We start from the raw sequence: 8,846 nt of genomic DNA on the forward strand, positions 1-8,846 counted from the left end.
TTAGCCTTCTGAAAAGAAGAGGGGGAGCCAATCTCAGCCGAAGTAGAGGAGGACATAACAATATTCTTGTGACCAGATGATCCCTTCCTTGATTTTGGTTTAGAACTCGAAGGAGTTTCCACTTTATCTTTTTTCAGGGGAAGTGTAGTCTCCTCAGACCCAGACCTAGAATCGTCATTCTCAGAGTCTCTCGCACTAGTATCATCATTCTCAAAAGAAATATGGAAAAAATAGTTAGGGGGAGGAAGAGCATGAAAATGTGCATCAATAAGAACCAGCAAGCCATCATGCACAATGGGAAACTTAGCAGGGTTCTTACGGTGATCACTGAAATTAGCCCTAAGGGTAGACATGAGGTAGAACAAGAAAGACATTTTCACTCCATGCTGCAAATGATTCAGAATAACAAAATGGTGGCCATACACCCTAGTATACCTGTTAGTCTCAATTCTGATTCTCTCCTTTCCTCCCTGTAAGAAGATTTGATAACTCTATTTGCATATGAAGAGGGCACCAAGAAAATAGAAATCTAGAATAACATATAACAAGGTTCTTACCAAAACCTTCTACACTTCAAACTTATCCAAATCTTAGGTGGGTATACCCCTTGTGAAAACTTTTACACTTTTAAATTGAGATCCACAGTAAACCAATGCTAAAAACCTATGGATCTCACTACCTCAATGGAAGTGAACCATTAAAATAAAAAATTGTGTTCATTTTCAGTATTCATCCTCAAGAAAAAAAGAAAGAATTCCATAACAGGTATCAGTGCCTTATCTAGGCCACAAAGTCACCTAAATCAAGCAAAAGTTTTCAAAACTGAACATTCTCATACATTTCATCATTTTGGCTTTCATGAACCCCATGCATGCCTAACATATACATAGGTCCTTTCCCATTTAACTAAAATAGTTCATGAAATTCAAAGGAGCAAACAATTGATCTACTGACAGAAATATTTCATGCACATTTAATCCCTCTCCTGAAGAGAAAAGCTAGAAATATGTCTACAAGATTGCCTTAAAATCCATGCTCATTTGAACAACCCTAAATTATCCAAATGAAACCAGCAAACCAATGAATGCACACCAGGAGACAAAGAATATTTAGGCCTGAAACTTCGATCTGTATATTCATATTTATTCTTGAAAATGTTACATAATTCAAAGTAATCTCTAAGAGAACTAGAAAAAACCTAGATATATTTCAATAGAGTTTATTTACAAATTCTTGTGATGATCTTTTCTTAAGTCCTAGTATCCATTTATAAAAATATGGATGCATACAAGCTTTTGACATTCCTAAAAATAGTTTGTTACAACCTCAATTTCTTTCAACAAGAAGCTACATGTCACTTTCAATCCCAGCGGCCTTTTCAGTTTGTTGCTCCACTACAACATCTTCTAACTCTTCTGGGACTTCCTCTTCTTGCACCACATACTTTTTGGTCCACTCTTGGAACACATCATCAACAGGCCATGAGAAGCTAACAATCTTTTCTTTCAACTTAACTAACCTTTTCCAAGAATTTATCACTTTCTTAACCTCTAATTCCAAGAAACCGTAATGTGATTTTATCTTCTCTATTTCCTCAACTGTCTTGACAAATAGAGATGTGTCATCTATATTGATGATTTTATTCACCCTTAGAGACAAGTTAGCTCCTAACTCATCAAGCCATACATGTTTGTCTTTCAATTGATCTGGACTAACAAAACCCCCAGGATTCAATTCAAATTTATGCTCAGTATATTCCTTCCTATACAAATTGGCTTTCTCTCTACACTAGCTCTTCCTTCTGATACCCTAGTCATGCTTTTTGCTAGCTCACTTGTGGATTTAATAGTGGCATCAGATCTTGCCTCATCATAAGATGCACACATAAGTTCTAAATGCACTTCCCTAGGCATCCACCTCTCTAAAATTGGCTCCCAAGTAGCCTTGTCTTCATTCAACTCACTCAAAATATCCAAAATTCTCTTCATGTTAGTGTGCACAATGGGGGCTTCTACTATATCAGCAAAACACAAAATTGTGGCCTTTACCTTTTCTTCATATTTATTTGTAAATAGGGCTTGAGCCTGTTTTAACTTTTCCAATTCATGTTGAATGGTCTCAGCTGGTTGAAAACTAGAGGTCATGGGAGAAGGGGGAAATTCAACAATAGAAAAGGTGGGTGGAGGTCTTGCTAGAGAAGATGCAATCATCAGAGTAGAGGATTCACCTCCTTGGTGTTGTCTTGCCAATTGACTCTGTAGTCTAGCAATAATAGTATCCTTGTTGGCTACCTCCCTTTTGGCTTCATTATAAGCCTTTAGAATTGTTTCTATTTTTACTTGGAGATCACCTCTCTCCTTAGCTTCTTTCTTAGCCACTGCCACACTAAATTTTGCAGTTTCAAGAACTATGTTGGAAGCTTCCACCACTCATGTGTCCTGAACTCTTTTAACAATCATACCTCCTAGGAAATTGGATTCTGAGGTGTCCTTCCTTCTTCTACTCGCATCCCTCTTTAAGGACCACATGACCAAAGCAACATTATCCTTGCTGAATGTCACTCCTTCAATAGGCTTGGTTTCTTTTCTGACTACTTCAAGTACCAAGGTGTCTGCTATATCCCATTCAGGGGGAATTAAAACACCATCCTTTGACACCATTTCTCTTACTATTTCAGGAGTGATGGCTTTAAATTCTGCCATCATTTCTTGTTTCACCTCCTCCTTGACTGAAGTTGCATCTTTGTGAGGCTGCTCACTATTTCTCTTTTCACACCTTGCCTTGAATTGCTCAATGTTTTGCTTCCAAACAAATTGCATGAAGTCCCCTATTGTGACAAAATTACTATCAGCCAGGAACTCCTCACTAGCTTGCTTGACACCAGGGTCTAACTCTTTGCCTTTGAAGTCATCTATAGTTAAGTTCATCTCAGCACTCGGTGGCTCTTCTGGCATCCCTTCTTGTGTTTTGTCATATGTGAAGGCAATCTCCTTGAGACTCCCTAACTATAATAATTGTTCGGCCATGTCCTGTTCATCTCGTATATGGATAGGGGATTGGGATGGAGAATACAAAGGTTCACCTGTTTGCACTTCTTTCCCCACCCTTTGTCTCTTAGGGGAGTCTTGTATGTCAATGAAATCTTCTATTGCTCTCTTCCCTCTTAAATTAGAGGGCTCACCTATTATTGGCATCAACACACTATATTTTGGCTTCTTATGCATTACATAATTACCCGGAGGGATGGCTTTAGCAAAGGCAGGCTTACTTAGTACCAACCTAGCATTTTCAGCATTATCTCTTATTATAGCTTCCCTCTTTTCCTTCAAAGTTAGCATTAGGTCTTCAAAATAAAGAATTAGGAATTTAATCTTTTCCTCAAAGGGATTAAAGCTAAACAGAGGGTCATAACTACTATCAAATTGATGAGTAAAATTGAGAGCCTTTTTGTATGCCACCCACTTTTCTTTCCTCAATTCCTGCTCATCCAAATTGAATTCATTTCTAATCAGATCCTCAAGGAAATGGAATTGGTGTGTCCTACCTTTACATACTAATCTTTTCCTAAACATGCCATTAAAAAAATCCTCAGGGTCAGCAAACTTGGATACTGCAGTAGACAACCTATATGGTTGAAAGAAGTCATCAAAGTGTTTCCAACCACCCTTGGTGATTACAAATTGATGAGCCACGGTGACAGTTGGGAAAATGGTCCCTTTTCCCTTATTTGTTAGCTCTACCTCTTGCACACCCCCAATTTTCCTTAGGACCTCTACAATTCCTACCTTCAATGGGACTTGATAGGGCACTAAATATGGAATGCCTCTAAAACCATAAACTCTAAAAACTGTAGAAATAGGGTATAAGTATATGTCACCCCAGTTGTGCACAATCTTGATACCTTCAGCAAATTCCTTAGGCCTAAGGAATTCTAAAAGAGCTTTGGGGATCCTAGGGTTCTCTGAGTATAAGAGAATCCTAATCTTAGATGCAAAGCATCTGTCAAACTTTAGGTAGCTAGAATCCTCTCTATCCCAGGACAAAATGGTGCTCCACAATTGTACACGCATCTCTTCACCATCCTTTTCCTTAACTAAATCCATTTCACTAACGAAGTAATCAACACCTTTGAATAAAAACATATGCATGAGAAGGGAGTACCATCCAAAAGGTTTGTCTACCTTACCACTTTTTATCACTATCAGTCCTGCATGGATTGCATCAATGAGATAATGTGCATAATCAAATGTTACTGCCAAAGAGGGGTTTAAAATTTATGCTATCATTAGCATATAATGGGTTGGCATGGTGGTTTCAGCATCTTTCCCAAAAATCTGATAGAGTGACCAATACATCCCTTTAGCCCTCAGAGTAAACAAATTCAAAGAGAAGGGTTCCATGGTACTATGGCCTACAATAGTTAGCCCTCCTACTTTGACAAAAAACTCCTTCAAAGGTCCACTCCTGAGGTTATCTCTCTACACATTGTAGACTTGGGCCAATGTTTCAAAATTGATAGGCTCTAAGTAATTTGATACCTCACTGAGCTTAAACACCTTCCTAAATTCATCATCATTTATTTAAATTAAGGCTCTTCCATTCACATTCCTGATACATCTAGCCACAGGGTCATAATTGTGTGCAATCTGGGTTAACAAATCTACATCCATAAAAACCCCAGGGACTATGATCTTTTCCATGTCTAATTCCCATATACTGTTCATTGGAGCAGAGGCATATCTTTGACTAAAACCCACCTTAAAAAGTCCTAGACCTGATATCCCTATCTATGGATCCCTCAACCAGTTGCCTTTGTCATACAAACCATCTCTAATTCCTAGACGGGGGGCTTTGGGTACCAATTCTTTAATTTTGGCTGCGGCATTTGTGGACATGGTTAATTGTTCTAAAAAATCATCATAGATAGCTCTGTCCTGGTAATTCACTTTCCCTGTGAAATCCCTTCTTGGTGCCATCCCAAAATTGCAGTTTCTCAATTAAAATTTGGACAAAATTCTGAGAAAAACAAGCATGCAGTGATAACAATTTGGAGTGTAATTAACATGCAATATGCAGAAACTTACTGATTGCTTGAAGAAATTTGCTCTATGCACCAGCTCCTCTACAAAACTCTTTGAAATGGTGCTGATGTTCAGTTGATGTGAAGCTTAATACGGTAGTCGAGCATTGAATTGAAGCATTAAAACTACATGCTTCGGCAATCAACTCAGGATTGAATTCACAATTGAATTCAAAAAATGGCTCCAATGGATCATAAAATTTTCTAAGTGCTTCACCTTTTTCTATTTTACAAAGGTTAAAATCCTTGCACTTTTTCATTGCAAAGCAATGCTGTCCTTTGGATCCTGAGAAACCTGCATGTCTTTTACCTTACCTGGGTCAAATTGCTTAAAACCGGGCCCTACCTTCCTTCCACTGTTTCGTAGAGCATAAACCTTACGCATCTCTTCCACTCAAAACAACACTTGTCATTAGATCTTCCACCATCCACTCGATCTTTACTCCCCACGGCAACCGCTAGTCCCTTATGACTAACCGCACACAACCGTCACCGCTAGTGGTTTTCATTATTTCGCAAAGGTTAATCACCTTGCATATTCGGGCTATGAAACAACGCTCATCATTGGATCACCTTTGAGACGCATGTCCTTTAACACCCTTTAACCTTCAAAGTGGGCCCTCTACACGGTGTCCACGTGCCCTTTTTATTTCTGGCAGATAACTCTGACGTGTCAGCCACCAATTCGTCCAAGAACTCTATCAGACTCCACATTTTAACAGCCATGTGTTTTATTTTGGCCATGGATTTCATCACCATCACCGCTCAATCAAATTGGTCCATCCATGATCTACTTGGAGTCGCGTTTCATACCAACAAATCATCAATTTCCCTAGCTAAACATCCAGTTGTTCATTTCACTACTTCGCGAAAGGTAAACCCCACGTTTCTTTTGGCTACGAACCAACGCGGGTCGTCGAATCTTGAGCCAGATGCTCAATTTTTAACTTCATTCTTTAACCCAGCCGCTCAAGTCGACCATCTCTTTTGCTACTTCATGAAAAGTAAATATCGCACATCTTTCCTTTGCAAACCAACGCGAACCACTTGACAAATCTTGAGTTGATCAGTCTTTAACCGTAGGATCTGCTAACTTTCCGGACTCACTTATCCTTTCTCTATTTCGTGAAGGATAAAACACATGCTCTTTTGCCCAGTGAAACAATGCGGGCCGTCTGATCTCTGCAAGATGCACCCTTCTTACCTTTTAAGCAATCTTTCCATCAGGCCCACTACCCTTTCACCATTTCGTGAAAGGTAAACATCAGACACCTTTGTCGGGGGAAACAACACTGACCATCAGATCTTCTTGAAGATGAATGGTCTTTAATCAGAGGATTCACTTAACATTCGGGGCCTGCCAGGCCTTCGCAACTTCGCAAAGGATAAACCTCGCACATATTTCCTTCGCGAGACCGCGCGCACCGTTAGATCTATTGGAACTTACATGATCTTTATAGAGCCTAACAAGGACATGAATAAATTAGGAAAAGGGCATTAAATAAAAGACTTAATAAAGACCTGCCTAAGGCAATTTGTAAAGGGGGAACCCTTTCATGATGGACCTACCCTTCCGATTAAGTGTAAAAAGCTAACACAAAAATAGAACACAAGGGCTTTCAGAACATAGGAAGGGTTAAATTTCAAAAGCCCTAAACCCCTTTTGACCCAAAAACTCAGAGGCAACATGAAACGCTAAGCACAAATTTGTAGACCTTAGCCAACTATGGAACAAAATCACCCAAACTCAAAACAGTGATAATAGCGGCTCTAATTGAGGACGGTTGATTGCAAGATCAACACAAGAATACAGAAAACTCTAGAGAACAGACCGAAACAAAACCAAAAATGACCAACAAAAACAAACCTAATTATATACAAACTAAAACCTACCGTGCATGGACTTAAGAGAAGTAATGCTTCAGGGATTGTCCATGCACTGGAAATTCATGTACCTCACCATTTATTGTCTGCAAAAAATATAAATCTTTTCCATTCAGATCACAAACAACAGAAGGACCTACCCATAATGACTCAAATTTCTTATGTTTTCCTTTATCTTGCCCTCTTTCATTCCATTGAAGAACCATGTCACCAATTTGAAACTTCCTCGGTGTGGTTCTTTTATCAAACACATACTTGGATTGCAACTAGATCTTCACATTTTTTTTATGGGCCAGAGTCATGATTTCATCCATTTCCACCATTTGAATCATTCTATCTTCCATAGGTTCAGATAACTCCATATCCTCAACTTGCAAGAACTTGTATACAAGAAGAATATTGTTGACTAGCACCTTAGATTGCATGCCATAAACCAATTCAAAATGTGACATACCAATTGCTTTCTTGATAGTAACCCTGTCTGCCCATAGGGCCAATTTCAATTTCTGGTCCCAAGATGTTTTGTTCTCCTCAAGGATTTTCTTAATAATATTCAGAAGGCTCTTATTACTGGATTCAGCTTGCCCATTACCCTAAGGATGATATGGTGAAGAATAAGATATAATTATTCCATGACTAGTGTAAAATTCTGTGAATTCCTCTGATCTGAAGCTCATGGCATTATCCATTACCAGTTTCATAGGAACACCAAATCTAGTTATAACATTATCCAACAAGAAATCAATAACAACTTTACTAGTAGCTCTTCTAGTAGGTATAGCCTCAATCCACTTAGTGAAGTAATCAGTGGCCACCATGATCCACCTGTGACCTCTTCCTAATTTCTCAATTATTTCCTCAATAAATTCAATGCCCCATTGGACAAAAGGGGCTTCCACTGTAACCGGGTTGAGGGGCAAGGCTCCCTCATATTTCAATTTGGAAGAAATTTTTGGCATGGGTCACATCTTCGAACATGTTCATGGGCATCTTTGAACAAAGTAGGCCAATAGTATCCAGCCCAGACTCTCTTACCAGTTGTAGTCTTGGTAGAGTAGTGACCTCCACACACTCCATCATGCATTTCAGTTAGCATCCTTTTAGCCTAGGATTTGTCTAAACACATCAACAATGCCCCATCTCTATTTTGCCAGTATAGGTCACCCTGAATAAGGACATACTTTTGAGATTTTAGTCTCAATGTCCTTCTCTAGTTGTGAGTCATTCCTTCTAAATATGTTGCATCCCTTAAAAAATGTACTATCTCAGAGTACCAGGGCTGTGTCTCAATAATTGTGACCAGGATATTCTTAATTTCAACATTATTCACTTCAGCATCAAGAAGGTTTGATTCAGCCATCAGCTTAGCAAGACCTAAACCTCTTACCAATTTAGTAATTTTAATCTCTAAATCAAATTCTTGAATTCTAGTTATCCATCTGCACCTTTTACCAGTGACCTCAGATTGAGATAAAATGTCATTGACAACCGCATGTGGGACATAAGCAATTACTTGTGCATTCATAAGATATGGCCTAAATGCTTTTATAGCCTTAACCTAAGCATACGCTTATTTCTCCATAATTTCATATTTTAGCTCTGCAACTTGTAGAGATTTACTATAAAAGGCTATAGGGTGTTCATGTCCTTCATTATCCTTTTGTAGAAGAACTGCAACCACTGCATGATAAGAAGCAAAAGAAAATAGAGAAAAGGGCTTACTGTAATCAGGGGACTTCAACATTGGTGCCTCCTGGATAGCCCTTTTAATTTCACCAAAAGCCTTTGAAGCTTCTTCATCCCAGTAGAACTTTGTATCTTTCTTAAGCAATCTAACAATGGGCTTAACTATCTTTGCAAAATTGGCAATGAACCTTCTAAC

Source organism: Cryptomeria japonica, chromosome 9, assembly GCF_030272615.1.
Source record: "Cryptomeria japonica chromosome 9, Sugi_1.0, whole genome shotgun sequence".
NCBI classification, from domain to species: Eukaryota; Viridiplantae; Streptophyta; class Pinopsida; order Cupressales; family Cupressaceae; genus Cryptomeria; species Cryptomeria japonica.